We start from the raw sequence: 20,982 nt of genomic DNA on the forward strand, positions 1-20,982 counted from the left end.
TCCTGGCTGCCTGATGTTTGTTGGCTGGAACCTGGTGTTTCAGGTGGGCAAGCTCACTGCACCCATGTTAATGAGGTCTGGCCACTACAACAGACTAGACCTCTTGTGATGACTCCTGGGTAACCCACCATATCTTCTGTCAGCCCACTGCCCAGGCTTAAAATTCCCCCTAATATTGGGAAGATCAAACACCTGACAGAATTATATGCAAATATGTGACTCTGCAGTTTCCATATCCATTCCAAAAAACTGTATGTGGTATAGTTTTATGGACTTATTATAATGACGCAAATACTAATACCATAAAAGCTTGTCCTCAAGGTGCAATTTTCAATTTCCTTCCTTGTGTATACATTGCAAAAGTACGACTGTTAGTTTACAGGTCTCTGGAACATCTGCCTCCTTGCTGAAAATACTTCTGATAAAGTTAGAAGTGATTATAAGGAGTTCATGGATCATATTGAACTAATTTCAGACAGTGATGTGTCTGCAGCATTCAAAATGCTCCAAAACAAGAGTGTGCAAGCACAGCATGAAAGGAATTATGCTGACATTGCCTTTTAGTGTCTCATGGTCCTGGGCGCAGACTAGATTGTTCCAATGCTATTGGCAGGCATGAGGAGTGCACCAAGACACCTGGTTTCCACTTTAGATGCAATCAATAATCTGGGCTGAAATCATGCACAAAATTACACAAGCTTTCCAAAGGGAACTTATGGTTCAAGTTGCCACTCAATCTCACTTGCCTAATCACAAATTTAACATCTTTCATGAGCTAAGGAGTCACATGAGACATGTAAATCAAGGTTAAATTCAACAATGTACAGAGGACTCTGAAGCTAGTTTAATGGCCGACTGGACAGAACATCTGCTGTGGATGTTCCTCCTAGTAAAGTCTGGAGGGTAAGAAGTAGAGGCCTTCAGAGGCAAAGTCATAAATATTTTTGTGGGATTAGGAGAGCAGCGGCACTTCTTCAATTCCCTGGGAAAAACGTTGCTCTGCTGCACAATCAGGTAGTCCATAGGAACTTCCTTGGAGGGCCACAAACTGACACAATTAGCAAAAACTCACCATTGTGATTAATTTAATGTGGTGACATGGTCTGTTCTGAGGGCAGAGCCATGTTCCAGTGCAATGTTTTTGAACCAGTGGAAAAATAGCAGTGACTCATTTGCACTGAGCCCAAGTGGGGCTTAAAATTTCTTGATGTTTGGTGCTAATTTGGATGATTTTGGAAATATTTAACCTGCTGCTTTAGGCCTCACCAACAAATATATAAAAGGTGCAGAGTTGAGGTATTTGAGCTTGGGACATCATAAAATGCTACAGCACAGAAGGAGGCCATTAACCCATCAGGTCTGTGCTGGCTCTCTGAAAGAGCTACCAATTAGTCCCATTCCTCTTTACTGATAGCTCTGCAATTTTTTTTTTTAAATTAGCGATCCAATTACCTCTTAATGTTACTATTAAATCTGCTTTTCAGGCAATTCATTCCAGATGACAATAATTCACTGAGCAAAAAAGAATTCTCATCTCCCTCTGGCCTTTTTTTGACAATTATTTAAATCTATGTCCTCTGGTTATTGATTATCCTGGCAGTAAAAACAGTTTCTCTCCATCTACTCCATCCAAACCCCTCATAATTTTGAACACCTCTATTAAGTCTCCCGTAATCTTTTCTACTCTAAGGGGAACATTCCCAGCTTCTCTAGTCTCTCCAGATAACTGAAACCCCTCAACCCTGGTGCCATTTTGGTAAAGATCTAATTTGTTTGTTTTTAATTAGATAGCTTATGCTAGGTGTACAATGCAATAAATAAGCTGGAGCTGTTCCAGTTCATAATGAGACCCTCAGTGAGTTCCAGCTGCTTTCTGTCTATCACCAACGAAACTTCAATGTTGTATTTTCACTTTCCTTCTATTTTAGTTAATTTTGGCTCTTTCATTTTCATTTCTTAGTCAGAAAAATTACACCATCACCCCACTTTAGTCCATCAATCTTCAATAATTAATTATTTAATCTCACACTCATCCCTATAGTTATCAATCGGTCTTTCTTCACCTTCCTTCTCCGCACGCATTCTTAATTCTTTAATTCTCAGGTTTCCACACTCTTGCTCTGCACTTACTGCTGTTTATTCTCCTCATGATATTCTTCCAATCACTGTTCTTTTCCATTTAACCCCGCAATGTCCAGCTTCTCAATCCTCCATCTCTCTGCTGCAATCTTGCAATGCCTGATTATGCCTTCCTTACCCTTCATTTTTCTAGCCTCACAGACTCTTGACCATAATGTTGACATCTTTGGCTCTTGTTCATGTGCCTGACTCTGTACTTTTCCATCTTCCTTGCTCAAGCCGCATGCCCATCTGTCTCTGCCAATTTCAATTTTTCTACTCTGGTCCTAGGGCAAAATCTGTGTCTTCGCCTGTGGTCACCTGCCCACCTCCACCCCGATTATGTCTGTGGTGGGAAGGCCCATGGAGGGCCATCTTGCCTTGCCGCCATTGAGGCCCTGGGTAATTAAAACTTATGGGCTCCATCACAGCTGCAGAGAATAACTCAGCTACAAGTGGGGGCCTTGCCATATGTGGAGCACAACAAACAAACCCTGGCATGTTTGCTTGCCAGCTCTCAGGGGCATCACTTGTTCAAAGGGACTAAGTCGTTGATTGAGAGTCCTGGCATCAGGAAAGGGGGAGCCACTCCTTATCCTTGCTGCCAAAACCCCTCCACCCCTTCTTTATGAACCCACCCCATGACCCCTCTCCTGCCATCTGTGCCTGGATCCCTCCTTAATTTGAGGTCTTGGATGGGTGTAGTACTAGCAGCAGCCACTATCTTCCCTATAGCTTTGCTGAGTACAGAACTGCTGGCAGGTTCTGATTGGCCATCAATTCTTGGCAGACAGGACTTCAGCCCCTGGGGTCTTTGGTCCCAGGAGAAGGCCTGCTACTGGCCTGTCAAATGCTGGAGAACAGTACATGTGGCAGTGGGCCTTCCCTAAAAGACACGATGCGGGTCTCCTGCCGGCTCTTGAGCTGGAAGGCGAGATCCCCAACCTCCACAAGATTCTGCCCCTCGTAACTATTTTCTGAACATTGGCAGGGACGAATTCCAATAATCATAACATTTCCTAAGTCCTTAAGCTAATGTGTTACTTAATATTAAAGTTTTGCAAGCCCATTACAAATGTAATGATGCCCAGAAAGACATCAAGCATAATAATGAATTCTTTCAGGCATGAGTTAAAATATGACCAATTTAACAGTGAATTACATAATTAAAGAACAAGAATGCAATTTGTAAATGTGGAAGTTTTTTGAAATGAATTGTTGACTTTAGGGGACATGATTTTATTTTGTTTTTAGAAATCAGTTTTTTGCGGATACAGGCCTCAACAGTTCAGGAACTCAAAGTGATCGAATTAAATATGGAGTTATTCAGTGGAATTGTATGCCTCAATTGGGAGAAAAGTGCTTCTTTGATCCCTGTTAGAATTACAAGATATACGTTTTTTAAGGGTTATTTATCGAGAGACACTGCAAATGGCAGGGTGGGGTGTAGTTTGTCACTTCTTCGACATTCACCATTTCTGTTCAGGTTGTTTTGGGGAAGAAGCATTGAATGCAAATGAAAATTCAGCAGCAAATCCATGTCTAGCTACATTCATGCACCCCCAAGAAGCCACTTGCAAAAAGGCGCCAGTAAAAGGCTCAGGAACAGGTGGCTCTCGAACAAGGAATGGTGCAAGCTTGCAGGGGAACAAATGGGGAAGACCACAAAAAGATGCAGTGGTAGGGCGGAGGAACTATAAAACAAGCACCTTTATGTTCACGTACACATCAGTCTTCATGGTATCAAACTATGCTCTGCAACACATCCTTCTGAATTTGCCAAATTATCCACAAATTATGCCACCAAATCAATATGTTGCAAAACATCGTTTGGCGTAAGGCGACATTTTTGCTGCATTTATTTAATTAATTCCAGAGGCTACGAGCAGCCATTTTGCAGCTGGGAGGAAATCAGATTTTTTTACAGCAAAGAACAGTGTCAATATTTAAAAGCATTTTGTATCTATCGACATACAATATCATTTCAACAGAGGCCTCGTCTTTAAGTTATCTAAACTTAAGGGAGATTGCAACATCTATAAGAGGATTCAGAGAGCAGAGAACTTTTCTAATTTTCAGGTACAATTCACCAGTCCTCTTTATTATTATCACTGTACTCTCTCTCCACAGGCTAAAATTCAGGAACATGATGCAAATACACTTAGCTGTAAAACAATTACTTCATAGAAATTCAGACAATTTTCAAAAACTGAGCACACAGCTCATTATATTTGCATTTTATTTTTCTTGCAATGCCATTGAAGTGAATTCTGCCGGGAGTAACTCACCTCCTGACTTCCCAATGCCTGCCTCTCAGGCACAGGTCAGGAGTTTGGCGGAATACTCTCCACTTGTCTGGGTGTCTCCACTTGTCTCCAACAACACTCAAGAAGTTCAACCACATCCAAAACAAAGTTGCTCACCTGACTGGTACCACATCCACCACCTTAAATATACACTTCCTCCATCACTGACACACAGTATGTATCATCTGCAAGTTGCATAGCAGCAACAGATCAACGTTCCTTCAAAAGCATCTTCCAAGCCCATGACCTCTACCACCTAAGGACAAGGGACAACAAACGTATGGAAACACCACCACCTGCAAGTTCCACTCCAAGTCACATCACGTCCTGACTTGGAGCCACATTTCTGTTCCTTTGCTGCCACTCCCTATCAGCACTGTGGATGCACTAGCACCACATGCACTTCAGTGCTTCCAGAAAGTAACTCACCACCACTTTCTCAAGGGCAATTAATAAACACTGGCCTAGTCAGTGACACTCAGATCCTACGAACAAATATAAAAATAATACAAAGACAGAAAATCTCTTTATATTAAATGGCGCTATACTTATTGTCACAAAACCCTCCGACCAGCTTGACCTCTTTTAATAATTTTCCATTTTACCACTGTTATAACCTCTATCCAGTTACAACTACTTCCAACTTCACAAGACAAATTAGGAAAAAAAGGCTACAGCTGCTTTTGCATAATTACCTTGGCCAAGGCTTGGCACTGGATTATTTCTGTCAGAGGTTCAGTACTGCATTTATTAACTCCTTCTGGGATTACTTTAATCCAGAGTGAAGTTTGCCAGAAAAATGGGTAGGCAACCCAAACTCACCCAGCTCAACACATTGGATTAAAAACATTCCCTATATTTAGGGGCTGCGCTGACTGTGGGTGTGTGTTGGAGGACTAGAGAATATCTAATGCCGAACTCATTTTTAAAAAGACACACAGAGCCAATCTGGATAATTACAGACTAATTAGTTTAACATCTGTGATAGGGAAATTTTTAGAGTCTCTAATTAAGAATAAAATTACAATGTATATTGATAAAGAGAAAATATTTAGAAGTGGCCAAGATGGATTATAAAAGGGACGACCTTGCTTCACAAACCTTATAGAATTGGTTAAGGGGGTAGCAGGTGTAGCAACTGGAGTGGATGCGGTCTACATGGACTTTAGAAAAGTCTTTGGCAAGGCATCACATGGGAGATTCCTACAGAAAATAAAATGCTAGATTGCCAGTGGTACAAGATAGGTCCACATGCAAGATAGACATCAAAACCAGCACGTTACAAATTGAGATATGTGATCCCACTGCCAACAGATCAAGTCAAAGCTCTGCAACCAAGAACATCCAGTTGTGAAAGGTGCTGAACCGTTGAGCTTCTGACAGGAGGAGGAAGCTCCATGTACATCCCCATTTTCAATGGTGACGGAGCCCAGCGTGAGAGTGCAGAAGACGAGGCTGAGGCATTTTCAACCATCTTCAGTCAGAAGTGCTGCGCGGGTGACTGTTCTCAGTCTCTTCCTGAGGACCCCATTAGCACAGATATCAGTATTTAGCCAATCCACTTCAATCCATGTAATATTCAGAAACAGCTGAGTGCACTGTACACAGCAAAGGCTATGGATCCTGACAACATTCTGGCTATAGTCCTGTAGACCAGTGCTCCAGAATCTGCCATACCCCTAGCTAATCTGTTTCACTATAATTGTAACACTGGCATTTACCCAATAATATTCAAGTTGTTCATGTAAGTCTTATCCACAAAAAGCAGGACAAATCTAACCTATTTGCTGCCCCACCAGCTTAATCCCTATCATCAAACTAATTGAAAGAATAGCCAATGTCCTTGTGTCTGCTGCCCTTGTCCTTCTAGGTGGTAGAGGTCACAGGTTTGTAAGGTGCTGTCAAAGGAGCCTTAGTGCACCTCATACATGGCACATACTGCTGCCACTGTGCAACAGTGGTGGAGGGAGTGAATGTTTAAGATGGTGGATGGGTTGCCATCAAGCGGGCTGCTTTGTCCTGGAAGGTGTCAAGTTTTTTGAGTGTTGTTGGAGCTGCGCTCATCCAGACAAGTGGAGAGTATTCCATCATACTCCTAACTTGTGTTTTGTAGATGGAGGACAGGCTTTGGGGAGTCAGGAGGTAAGTTACTTGCTGCAGAATTCTCAGCCTCTGACCTGCTTTTGTAGCCAAAATATTTATATGGCCAGTCCAGTTATGTATCTGGTCAGTAGTAACCCCAAGGATGTTGATATTGGAGGATTCAGCAATTTTAATGCATTTGAACATCAAAGGGAGATGTTTAGATTCTGTCTTGTTGGAGATGGTCATGCCTGGCACTTGTCCAAGGTGAATATCACTTGCCACTTATTGTCCTGGACACGGACTGCCAAACAGATGAAAGAATATCGGAATCGGATGAGTAAATGTGATCGAAACTACTAACTAACATTAAGTATAATCGGCAACAGCAATTGATTGGATCAAACTGTCTGTTTACAAGTTTTAACTTCTATGTATTTCTATGTATTGTACTTCTGTGAAGGGAACCTGTCATCTCTATCCAACCTGGCCCACATGTGACTCTAGTCCCAGACTTTGCAGTTGACTTTTAATCCCTTCAGGGAAATTACGAAAGGACAATAAATGCAGTGTTGCCATTATCCTAAGTAAGATTTTTTTTTTAAATTGCACAATGAATGTTAATTGATAAAGATTTACTTTTTGCAATGTATCTTAAGGCCATGATTTGAATGTTTTTCCTAATATTTTTAAGGCTGTGTTAACTATGGCCACATGTCAGACTGTAGAATCACAGCATCTGACACATTAGCATTTCTGTTTGGCCCCTCTCCCTTGATATGCAATCTCCAAGCACATTAATGATTTGTTTTATCCATCCCTCAAGTATTATTCTTCAAGAAATTGCTGATCTTCCACTGTAGAATGAAATAGCAACAGAATTAGCTTGGCAAAAACATATCTATGCTCAGCAATTCAGCCAACTCAGAGTTATACATTGATCTGTTATTCCAGCAAGTTTGCCAAGTTTCTAAGAATATCTAGGTGGCTAGGAGAACATTGTTCCTACATTCTGGATTATAACCCAAGAATTATCCTTCGGTTTTTACCTTTAATTCTATGAGTCCTCATGGGATGTCCCATCTCTGGCAGTAACTGTGACAATTCAGCCAATTTGATGCTTAAATGGTAAATATTGCTCTGAAGGGATGCAGCTCCAGAGAACCATTGTCAGAAGGCAAATTAAGGAAAAGAATAGCCTTTTCCCATCCCCAAAGGAAATTCCCTGAAATCAGAAAGCTGGAAAACCATGAAAAGCCAGAGAGGGAAAAATAATCCAGAGAGGGGGAAAAAAAACTGTCACTGCAGAGAAACAGCAACCATGACAGGCAGCAAACAGCAGCATCTGTATAACTCTAAATCTATCAATGTTTCAATTAAAAGCAAATGATGCCAGGACTTCATACAGCATAAATCATGATGCAGCTAATGCTAGTAGATATGTAGATCTTGATTTTCCTGTTGCGATCTCGATGTCAGCCTCGATTCCAAGCTGAGAACCGAGAAGTGTCCGTGGTGGGAGGTCGGTCACCATTTTCTGCAGGTGGCAATTAAGATGGCTCTGGGAGTCCCATCCATTTAACGATGGCAGGCAGACCAGGAAAGCAGAAGGCCCAATAGAAGGGCCCACGGCAATATCCAGCTAGCAGACCCAGAGAGGTGCGCACTGCTGAACCAGGCAGCAGTTAAACAAAAATTCAACATTGTGCACGGCCACAGCTACCCAGCCGTCATCATGGAAGGGGAGCCCCCCCCACAGGATGGCTTACAGCCATGGCCATCACATTGCAGTGGGTCAATGCTGGGATGGTCAAGTGGAGGCATTGATGGCCCCTGGTTTGCCATTGGGAGGCCACCTCCAGTTGCTTGTTGGGCTGCAGCCATAATCGAGGACCTACCTATCATCAGGAATACCCAGCGGCACCACCAGTGCTCCTCTAATTGGCCCATTAATGGGTCTAATTGACTACATGCCACAGTTGGGTTGGTAAGATCACTAGGAGGCAGGAACACACTGGACAGTGTTGTTGTGCAGCCTTCTTCCCGGTCCTGCCTCCTAGCTCACCTCTGTAGGATCAGGAAAATTCAGCCTCTAAATATAGAATCATACAACACAGGAGGAAGCCATTCAGCCCATTGAAAGTACAAAGGCTCCTGAAACAGCTTACAATTAGCACCACCCCTGCTCTTTCCCCATGGCTCTGCAATCTTTTCCAATTTAAGTACATTTCCTGCTGCCTTTGAAAGATGCTATTGAATCTTCACCCATCACCCTTTTAAGCAATGGGTTCTAGATCATAACAACTGGCTAAGTACAAAAATGATCCTCTTTCCACATAGCTATCAATTCTGCAACAACGCTAGTCAAATACCATTGAATAACATTCAATGACATTACCATCACTGAATCCCCCACCACCAACATCCTCGAGGTTACCATTGACCAGAAACTGAACTGGACTAGCCATATAAATACTGTGGCTTTAAGAGCAGGTCAGAGGTGAGGAATCTGTGGCAGGTAACTCACCTCCTGACTCCCCAAAGCCTGTACTCCATCTACAAGGCACAAGTCAGGAGTGTGATGGAATACTCTCCACTTGCCTGGATGAGTGCAGCTCCAACAATACTCTAGAAGCTTGACACCATCCAGGACAAAGCAGCTTGCTTGATTAGCAACCCATCCACAAACATTCATTCTCTCCGCCACTTATGCATTGTGGCAGCAGTGTGTACCATCTACAAGATGCATGCAGACACTCACCAAGGCTCCTTAGACAGCACCTTCCAAACTCGTGGCCACTACCATCTGGAAGGACAAGAGCAGTAGACACATGGGAACACCACCACCTGGAAGTTCCCCTTCAAGCCACTCACCATCCTGGCTTGAAAATGTATCACCGTTCCTTCATTTTCATTAGGTCAAAATCCCGGAACACCCTCCCTTACAGCACTGTGGGTGTACCTACACCACATGGTCTGCAGCGGTTCAAGAAGGCAGCTCACCACCACCATCTCAAGGGCAACTGGGGTGGGCAATAAATGCTGGCCTAGCCAGTGATGCCCACTTGCCATGAATGAATAAAAAAAAATCATAGAATAGTACAGCATAGGAGGTGGCCATTTGGCCCATAGAGTCTGTGCCAGCTCCTCTGAAGGTCAATTATGTTTGTACCAGTCCCCCCCACTCCTTCCCCATATCCATGCAACTTGTTTTCTCCTTTAAGTGTTTATCCTATTCCCTTTTGAAGACTACTATTGAATCTGTATTCACCACCCTATCAGGCAATGCATTCCAAATCCTAACCACTCATATAGAAACATGTTTTCTTGTGTCATCACATTTTGCCAAACACTTTAAATCTCTGCCCTTTGGTTATCAACCCTGCAGTCAATGTATAAGCAATATGTAACATGAAAACACATAAGAAGATACAACTTGTATGCAGGATAATTTCAAGGGTCATTTGCCCATGCCAATCCAACAGGTGGCATCATCATCCCTGGCATAAGCAGGTGGAGAAGAGGGTGAGCAAAGGAAAATCAGCCTGTTCCCCCATGACCACTAATCAACCTGGACTGTGATAAATGAGTGTCTGGATGCATGAATAGGACTGAGATCAGCTGTAACACCCATGATTGAATAGCAAATGTCCAGGTTCTCACACGTACAGAATGACCATATTGGTGAGATGCCAGAGGGTGACCAATCGCAGAGAAACTCTGTATGAGCAAGAGGACAACATCTTCAGGCGAGGGGGAGCTCAGAGAGGAGTTGACAGCAAAGGGGACGAAAACATGATATGATATGGGATCTAATATGGGATCTAGAAATGGGATTACTCTGTTTCAGATAAAAAAAGCTCTGAATTAAATGTGGAAAAGCCAGCATTATAATAAAGATCCTCGTTATGCAAAATTTAACAATGTCATCAATATAATTTTGTGCCCACTGATGATGTGGAAATAAAGGGTAGACCATTCTAACTTTACCATCAGGTGCACTTGCACTTGAATTCGCTGCTGAGGTCATATTGACCTACCTAGAATGACAGATATTCATCACTAAAACAGTGCTTGATAAACAAGGGAAGTAATTCATGATGCAAGGCATAGTCATTCCACTTACCAGTACAGCTCTTGCAGACTTGTTTATTTGAGAAAGGGCATTGGAATATAGATTCTTACAAAGAACAGAAAAGAAAAGAAAATGGGTGTCAGCCATGCTTCAGTTGGTAGCACTCTCACCTCTGAGTCGGGAGGCTGTGGTTTTAAGACCCATTCCAGAGATTTGAGCACAAAAATCTCTCTGCTAGGGAGGGAACTCCCTTCCTAATAGCACTGTGGGTATGCTACACCAGATGAAATGCAGCAGTTCAAGAAGGCTGCTCACCACCACCTTCAAGGGCAATTAGAGGTGGGTGATAAATGCTGGTCCTGTCTGTGACATTCATATCCCCAAACAAATAACAAAATAAGTTATTGGGGTATTGGTGTTGTGATGGGTCTCCATTAAAGAAAGTGCCCGATTTACATAAGGTCAGCAATTCAAAAATCCAACCCGTTGTCTTTCATTCCATTAGTCTAGCTGAGCACTCTGGACTTCAGAGGTGGTTTTCATGAATGTATTTACTAATCCGCTTGGGTCATTGCCAGGCCAACTGGCTGATCCAGCTGAGTTGTAAATTCTAACCACAGAGAAGGAGAAAAACCCCATCGTCGCCATTCGTTCATTTCCTTTTGTGCCTTCAGTTATCGAGCACTCGCAGTGTAGATCTTTGTAACCCCTGGCAGGATGATAATCTAGTGAAGCAGACTGCCTGGCCTTTAAGGGATATTGTGGAGAAATTTGGGGGTGGAGAAATTTGATATCAATGAAGAAGGCTGTGTGGGCTGCCTGGCCTGATGAATTGAGATAAGTCAGAAGCAGCACCACGGCAACAAATATCTCCCCCCTTGTATGATATGGACTTTGAGTGTTAAGGGAAGGTGCAGGTTGCTCTTGCCCCAATTTTTAAACTGTTGGACACCCCTGTTTGTCAGGGTACAAAATGGCGAGGAGAATTTCTCCCAGTTAAGCCGGGTGTCAGCAAGTTTTCAAACAACGCTAATTGGAAAGATTTAAAGGAAGCACCTTGTACATCTCAGATACATTACAAAACAGTTCATGAGCAATGAACAGGTCGCAAGCATGAGAGAGCTGAAAGAGCCACAGGAGCAGCGCCAAGCATTTAAACAGAAGTGCGGCAGAGCACCAGGAGAAAAGGGAAAATAAACTTAGTAAATCTGCAAGAGGGACATTACAGTCAACAGAGTGGAGGAGGCCATGAGAGCCAAGTGACGTCACAGCGATCACAGAGGAGGGACTCTGAGAATGAGTAACTCGGTGAGTAAATGATCAGTACTTTGTTATTTTAAAAATCAAATCACTCTACTTAATTTTAATCCAGGACATTAATAAACAAATTAATATAAAAGCCTAAAGGTGGCAGGGCAGGCTAGGTGTCAGGGCTGTTGTATGTGGGAGCTCATGGACAGCGAGGACCGTTCCAGTGGTTCACACCTCTGCATGAAGTGGCTCGATCTGTCTTCAATAACTCAGGCTCAGAGTCATTGAGCTGGAGGCCAAGTTAGAGAATTTCCTAAACATAACAAAGTGGGAGGAACTTCTGGATAGTTTTATTCAGAACTCAGTCACAGTCCAGGTTCAGGAAGGGGAGAGTGTGCTTACCAGAGAGCTGGGGCAGGACTTAGGAGAGATTGAGAAGGAGATCCAGTAGACACTGGTCCTGTACAACAGATATGATATATTCACTACCCAGACAAGCAGGAATCTCATGCTTGAGCCTAGATTATATGTTTAAGTCCTATAGCAGTATTTGATGCCACAATCTTCTGATTCAGATGTAAAAATTACATCAACTGAGCAATGCTGACAAGATTAAGACAATATTCAATCTTAATCTTAAAGGCCACCAATGAAGACTTTCTGTCGAAGGGTCATGAGGACTCGAAACGTCAACTCTTTTCTTCTCCGCCGATGCTGCCAGACCTGCTGTGTTTTTCCAGGTAATTCTGTTTTTGTTTTTGTTTTAAATGCTATGGAGGTGGAGATAACCCAATTGCACAAAAAAGTGGAAGCATTCTACTGAAACTACATTTTCACTGTTTGTGAAAGTGGATAAAGTTTAGTTCCCTGCCTCTTCCTGCTAACAAGAACACTTAATGCTGTCTGAGGATGCAGCATGCATAATGGAGGAAGAAGAAGCAAGATATCTTTTGTTATCTGAAGACAATGATGCCCTGCCTTCAGAGAATATTGTTAGCAGACATTTGACAACAATGAACTTCACTGCGGCAAAGCATGTGTGACACAATCAGTAAACTGCCAGGCACAATGCAGCAAAAATCAAAAAGGCTGATCCCAAACCTGTACGCTAGTGGAATCACTACAAGGACAGACATTATGCCAATTTTCATTTTTATAATTATCAAACTCAAAGAGAAAATAAATAATATCCCGCAGCTATATACCATCCAGATTCCAACAGTCCAGCTGTTAGTTCTCACAGGGTCTGAAAGTTGCCATTTTTCTTATTCCTTGGAAATGAGATTTTTTTAATGAAATCTTATGAAAGACATGGCCTTAGACATAAATGGTTTATGGAGTTTGTTTGCAAGTAATATATACTTTGCAGCAATCATGATTTTCAACACTCTTCTCTATCTTTTTTCACTTAATTACAAAACTGGGCAGTTGGATTATTTTGGTCAGGTCCATTCTGTTGTCAGCGTTCAATTACTGAACTGCGCAATTATAATCCAGTTTGATTAAATATAGAAGTGGAACTCCCTTCCTAACAGCACTGTGGGTGTACCTACACCACACTGACTGCAGCGGTTCAAGAAGGCAACTCACTACCATCACCACAAGGGCAACTAGGGATGGGCAATAAATGCTGGCCCAGCCAGTGAAGCCCACATTCCATGAATGAATAATAAAAAAAGATTTAAGCAATGGCAAAAGTTGGGCTAATACTCAAAAATCTATAACTCTATAAACATTAAAACAATAGCAATTTCACAGGCTATGATTTAAAAGTGTGGTATGAATGTAATGGGCTAGATCAATCCCCCCACCAAGCAATGTCTGGATGGCTGATCAGCAAATGTCATTACTTGGCAGCCCAAAAGGCCTGGTGGGAGACCCAGTCCCTGTTCAGGCACGGTGTGGCTGTGAATCAAGTGCCCTTGTGAAGCCCAGCCAGGCACAGGCCATATAAAATAGGTAGGGCCCAATATCTGGAGTGGGGAGAGGAACTGCATGGGCAGCAGCCCAGGATGATTTAGGGAGCCTTGGGGAGCACTCAATATCCTCCCAGTCCTATAAAAATAAAATATTTACCTTTCGGCTCCTCCAAACAGGCTGCCAGCAGCTACTCAGTCCTGAAATAACACTGAAGTCTTATTAGTATCAAGTTCAGTATCTAAATTAGCCATTCACTATTTTCGGGCGGATGTCTGGGCTGCCTATTTAGAGGACCCCAGTAGGAGACAACCACAGCAGCAGTGGCAATGTAGATTAAATTGCATAGGACTTAGGAGCAGGAGTAGGCCATTCAGCCCTTCGAGCCTGCTCCGCCATTCAATAAGATCATGGCTGTTCGGGTTGTGCCTTCAACTCCACTTTGCCATCTGCCCCCATAACCCCTTGTATACAAAAAAATCTGCCTAACTCTGCCTTGAATAAACTCAGTGACTCATCCTCCACTGCTTTCTAGGGAAGAGAATTCTATATCTGATGGCCCTCTGAGAGAGAAAAAATTCTCTTTATTTCCATCATAAACAGTAGGCCTCTTTATTTTTAAACTCTGTCCCCTGGTTCTAGTCTCTCCTTCAAGTGGAAACATCCGCCCAGTATCTACCCTATCAAATCCCCTCAGGATCTTATATGTTTCAATAGGATCACCTCTCATTCTTAAAAACTCCAATGGCCAACCTGTTCAACCTTTCCTCATAAGGCAATCCCAACACTGACAAATCATAACATTGACAACATTGTGGAAGTACTTCATTGGCTGTAAACCTTTGAAACAGCCTGAGGTCACAGAAAACAGTCTTCTTTCTCTTCCAATGGGATGGTAAACTCTTCCACACCCTTTGTAGTGTGCTAGCACCCCATTTCCATTTCCAACAGGCATGGGGGCCTCAAAATGTGCCCGATTACATTGTAAGACCCCAGTATGATATGATAACTGCCTTCAGAAGACAGACCAAATACTTGCAATATTGTCCTTCATGGATTACCTGGTTGGACTCTGCTTGAGGAGATATTCATAGGGCAGAATTTTCACCTTGGCAGCACGTGCTGATGGGTGAAGTGATGCGTGATGACGTTGGGCAAGCGTCCCGGCATCAATGCACAGTCGCGCGATAGTTCGATCGGAGGGTGCGTGTGGGAATCAGCAGTGCACCCGCCACCAATTAGAAGACTCATTAAGGCCATTAAATTGTTAATTAACTTAAAATTTTCACTGCCCGCCCAACCTTAGCGGGCATGCAAAAAGGCCAAGTGGCCTTTGCACTTCTTAGGAAACCTCATCCACGGATGGGATGAATTTTCCAACAGCAAATTAAAATACAATTAAAAAATTTACATTTCATTCATAACATGTCCCTGCTCATTTGACAGAGTCACATGAGGGGCCATGTTTTTTAATATTTAACAATTCTTTATTTTTGCTTTTCAGAATTCTTCATCTCCCTGAGGCAGCTCTGTGCCTCAGGGAGCTTTTACAGCAGCATGCCCCGCGCACATGTGAGAAGTTCCCCGCTCACCCTCCTCACCCACCCTACACAGACAGCGCTGGGCACTGCAGCATGTGTTTCACGCTGGGCGGGCCTTAATTGAAGGGACAGCATGAAATCGCAGTCCAGCCTCAATTGCGGGCGGCAGTCAGCTTCCTGACCGTCCCCACCCACCCCCGCCTGACAAGGGCAAAATTCTGCCCATAACATTTTTTTGATGTTTGCAACACAATCGCCAATGACAAAACAAACAGTCTTAAAACAACACTGCTTTCGGTAATAAACCCCTCAGATCTTTTCTGAATAAATGCCTTTCCCAGATCATTTGTAGTAAGCACAGCATTGAGAATGATTGAATGATCCCCCATGGAGCTGCTCAATCAATAGGTTGGTTGATACCAGCTGCCATCTGATTAGCAATTACTCAGCTAATTAAGTGATATTGATCCATAAGTATGATTTTAAATTTACTCAATTGTCTCTAAGAGCCACAGTACTTCTAAGTTGTAGCAAGAAAATTAGGTTCCCCCCTCACAGGGTGTACCAGTCATGTATGAACTCACTACTGGATTTTATAGGTTTCTTGTATATTCCATAATAAATTCAATGGTTTAATATATGCATAATCCCTGAAGAATTCAATGGAATACTATTTGTGTACTCTATAAAGAGATTCAATAGGTTACTATGTCCATATAATGAGGGTTTCACTGGTAAATGTAAACATGTGTATTGAAGGATTGTATTCTTCATATATAGTTTCTGGGAGACTGTAAGGTATACTGTGTGTATACATCTTAAAGAATTGTAAAGGATGTATACTTAAGTATCCACCATAAAACTTGCAAAATGGAATATGCTTTTCCCATTTTAACGATAATCTCATTAGCAGCTGCAACATTTCTAAATGAAAATATGAATTATACAACAAAATCTTATTGCAGTGTTAATTGATCAGAAAAGGTGGAAAAAGCTCCACATAACAGGACTGACTCCCCAAGTTGTGCTTCTATATGTAATGGAAATGCCCTAATGCCAACTCTGTCTATAGTAGCACTGAGTGTGAGTTGATGACTCTATATAAAATAGCACTGACTGTCCAAATATTTTCCAGGACCCACTGCCCACACAATCTTGCCTTTGGATGGCGGGCGGGCCCCAACAGCTTGGCGGCAGGCGAGCAGCTGACCCCCGCCACTGAAACGGGGCCCGCCGCCATTTTAAGTGGGCGGGCCAATTAAGGCCACCTAGTGGCATCCCCGACAGGAAGCACTATGTGCGTGGGGGAGGGGGGGTGGAGGGAATCCCCAGCTGTCAAAATATGTACTTCTCCCTGAGGCAAAGTCCTATCTCAGGGAGAATACTGATAGTGTCAAAAACATTAAAAATAGAAAGATTAAAAAATTATTAACATGTCCCCCTCATGTGACAATATCACACGAGATGGGACACATTAATAAAGAACACATGCACTTTATTAATTTTTTACAATATGGACATGAAACTTCATCCTTTCATTACTTTAAGTAGCCTGTCAGTGGTCTCAATTGGCCATTGACAGGTCAGCAGGTGGACAGCTGATTTCGCTGTCCGCATGCCTTCCTAAAAGTTTAAATGGACCAGGATGACGTCGGGGATTCCTCCCGACATCATCCCGCGTCATTTTACCCTCGGCGACTGGGCCCCGCCCCCACGTTGCCAAGGGGAAAATCCTGGCCTATGGATCTAATACTAACTCTGAACCTACAAGCACACAAGAAATAGGAGAAGGAGTAGACCACACGGTCCCTTGAGCTGGCTCCACCATTCAACATGATCAAGTCTGATCTTGGACTTCAACTCCATCCTCCCGCCTACTCCCCATATCCGTTGATTCCCTGAGACCCAAATTCTGTCTGCTCCAGCCTTAAATGAATCCAATGATGGAGCATCCATTATTGTAAAGAAATTCAAAGATTCACAATCCTTTGAGTGAAGTGATTTCCCCTCATCTCAGTCCCAAATGATCGACCCTTTATTTTGAGACTGTGTCTGTGTTTTAGATTCCCCGACTATTGGAAACAACCTCTCCGTCTACCCTATCAAGCTCCTTCAGAATCTTAATAAAAGCAAAATACTGCGGATGCTGAAGATCAGAAATAAAAACAGAAAATGCTGGAATAACTCAGTAGGTCTGGCACCATCTGTGGAGAGAGAGACAGAGTTAATGTTTTGAGGTCAATAAGACTTCTTCGGAATGCTTCTCCTTTTCAAAATCTTCTATGTCTCAATGAGATTGTCTCTCATTCTTCTCTAGAGAATATAGGCTCAATTTACTCAGCCTCTCATCATAGGACAACCCCCTCATGCTAAGGACCAATTTAGTGAACCTTCACTGTACCACCTCCAAAATACATCCTTCCGCAAATATGGAGACCAAAACCACAGAGTACTCCAGATGTGGTCTTGTCAAAATTCTGTACAATTGTAGTGAGACTTCTTTATTCCTGTACTCCAATCCCCTTTCAATAAAGGTCAACATGCCATTTGCCTTCCTAGTTCCTTGCTGTACCTGCATGGTAACTTTCTGCACTTCTATATGAGCACATCCAATTCTCATTGAACATCAACATTTACAAGTCTTAAATTTTTGAAAAAGTATTCTGCTTTTCTACTGTTACAGAGTGAATAACTTCACATTTCCCCAAATTATACTCCATCTGCCATTTTGTTGCTAACTCACTTAACTTGTCTATATCTCTTTGCAGCCTCTGTGTCCTCCTCACAGCTTACCCTTCCACCTAGCTTTGTATCATCAGCAAGTGTAGATACATTATTTTCTGTCTCTTCATCTAAGTCATTAATATAGATTGTAAATAGCTGAAGCCTCAGTACTGATCCTTACAGCATTCCACTAGTCACAGCCTGCCAACTTGAAAAAGCCCCATTTCTGGCCAGGCTCTGTTTCCTGTACATTAATCAATCTTCTATCCATGCTAATATATTACCCACAATTCCATGATCATTTATCTTGCCTATTAACTTTTTCCTGTGCTGCCTTATTGAATGCCTTTTGGAAATCCAGGTATATTACATCGATCAGTTCCCCTTTATCTACCCTACTAGTTACATCCTCAAAGAATGTAATAAATTTGTCAAACAGGATTTTCCAAATGTAAAACTAGCAAAAGGGCACCAAACAGTTATAAAAAAGGAGAAAAATAGTATATGAGAGTAAACTTGCCACTTTCAAACTTAACATGGAATTCAATGGTATTTTGATCACTAATTTCCAGTGGATCTTTTGCATTACTAATTAACCCTGCCTCATTACACAATACTAGATCTTTAGCTTTATCCATAGTCAGTTCCACAATGTACTGTTCCAAGAAACTGTCACAAAAACATTCTACAAGTTCATCTTCTAGACCACTCTTGCCAATTTGATTGTCCCAGTCGATATGAGAATTAAAGCCCCTGCAATTATTACATTGCCTTTGTTACAGGCTCCCAGAATTTCTTATTTAGTGCTCTGCCCAATGGTATAACTATTGTTAGAGGGCTCCCACCAGAGTTTTCTGACTCTTGCTATTCCTAATTTCAACCCATGCTGATTCTACTTCATGACCTTCAGAAGCCAAATCCTTTCTCACTAATGTCCTTATGTTATCCTTTATTACCATTGCTCCTATCATCCTTTACCATTCTGCCTGTCCGTCAGAAATATTGTGGAATATTTATTTCCCAACCTTGATCATCCTGTAACCATGTCTCCATAATGATGATTAGATCTAAATAATTTATCTCGATTTGTGACACTAGTTCTTCTTTGTTACTGCATATACTTCATGCATTCAGGTAAAGAATCTTTAATTTAACTTTTTTACTTGAACTCCCTGGTGCACAATTTTATGTTGAACTCTCTATCACTTCTTGTCCCAACCTGCTTGTCTTTATCCCCTGCCTCGAGCTTCCTGTTTGGATTTCTAAACCTTCCTTCATCCGAAACCTTCCACCCCTCTCTCCAGCAAGTTAGCTTAAAGCTCTGTCCACAGCCCTAGTTATACGATTGGCCAGGACACTGGTCCCAGCCCATGTTAAGTACTACCCATCTCAATGGAATAGCTCCCTCTTATCGAGTACTGATGCCAGTGCCCAATTAATCATAGAAACATAGAAACTAGGAGCAGGAGTAGGCCATTCGGCCCTTCGAGTCTGCTCGGCCATTCATTATGATCATGGCTGATCGTCCAACTCAATAGTCTACTCCCGCTTTCTCCCCATACCCTTTGATCCCTTTCACCCCAAGAGCTATATCTAACTCCTTCTTGAAAGCATACAATGTTTTGGTCTCAACTACTTTCTGTGGTAACGAATTCCACAGGCTCACCACTCTCTGGGTGAAGAAATTTCTCCTTATCTCAGTCCTAAATGGTCTACCCCATATCCTCAGACTGTGACCCCTGGTTCTGGACTCCCCCACCATCGGAACATCCTTCCTGCATCTACCCTGTCTAGTCCTGTTAGACTTTTATAGGTTTCTATGAGATCCACCCTCATTCTCCTGAACTCCAGCGAATATAATCCTAATCGACTCAATCTCTCCTCATTCGTCAGTCCCGCTATCCCCGGAATCAGTTGGGTAAACCTTCGCTGCACTCCCCCTATAGCAAGTTCATCCTTCCTCAGATAAGGAGACCAAAACAACACACACTATTCCAGGTGTGGTCTCACCAAGGCCCTGTACAATTGCAGCAAGACATCTCAAAACCCCTTCTTCCACACCACTCTTTGAGCCACGTGTTTAATTGTCTAATCTGCTTGACACTATTGGGGTGTAGCACAGGTAACAATCCAGATGTTGTGCATTTTGTCTGGACCTTAACTCCTCAAATTTTCTTAGCAGAGCATCTTTCCTAGTTCTACCTATGTCATTGATTCCCATGTGGACCATGACAACTGGATCCTCCCCCTCCCATTCCAAGTTCCTCGCAACCACAAGGAGATGTTCCTAATCCTGGCACCAGGCAGGCAACACAACTTTCGGAGCTGCCAGTTGCAGCTGCAGAGAACGGTATCTACCTGCTGACTATACTATCTCCTACCATTACCATGTTCCTTTAGCTGCCGCGACTTGGGTGGCATCTTGCACCATGGTGTAAAAGTCAGTCTGCTCAGCAACCCTTCTCATCCACACAGTTAGAAAGTACCCCTATCGGTTGAACAGAGTCAGGGGCTGAGGCTCCTCCATCACTACATGCTGGTTGCTCTTACCTGCGTGACTCGCAGTCACACCATCCTGTTCCTGACCACTAATTGACCAATTCTAAAGTTCTGCCTAACCTAAGGGATATGACAGACTTGTGGAACAAAGCTTCCAGATAATTCTCCCCATCCCTGATCACCTGTAATGTCTGCAACTCAGACTCCAGCTCAGCATCTCTGAGCCAAAGTTGTGCAAGCTGTAGTGTACACTTACTGCAGTGGGCGATCAATGTATGTGGCTGGATAGAGGATGCTCCCATATGAGAAGCTGATGAAAATATCTCCCCATATGTGATAGCACAATGGGTTTATCCTTACAACAAGTCATAGGCAATCAGAGGTGGCACTTTATCAATTGTTAATTTGAACAATCAATTTATTCACTTAAACAATGCACAAGATAATAACAATCTCCTGTCCACTTAAT

At 42.6% G+C, this 20,982-nt stretch overlaps 1 protein-coding gene across 1 annotated transcript in view; it reads right to left on the bottom strand.

Annotated features, from left to right (window-relative positions):
* Positions 1-20,982, bottom strand: part of dner (delta/notch-like EGF repeat containing) — a 297,241-nt gene that overhangs the window by 214,149 nt on the left and 62,110 nt on the right. The window lies entirely within an intron of this gene.

This window comes from Carcharodon carcharias, chromosome 2, assembly GCF_017639515.1.
Source record: "Carcharodon carcharias isolate sCarCar2 chromosome 2, sCarCar2.pri, whole genome shotgun sequence".
In the NCBI taxonomy this organism is placed as follows: domain Eukaryota; kingdom Metazoa; phylum Chordata; class Chondrichthyes; order Lamniformes; family Lamnidae; genus Carcharodon; species Carcharodon carcharias.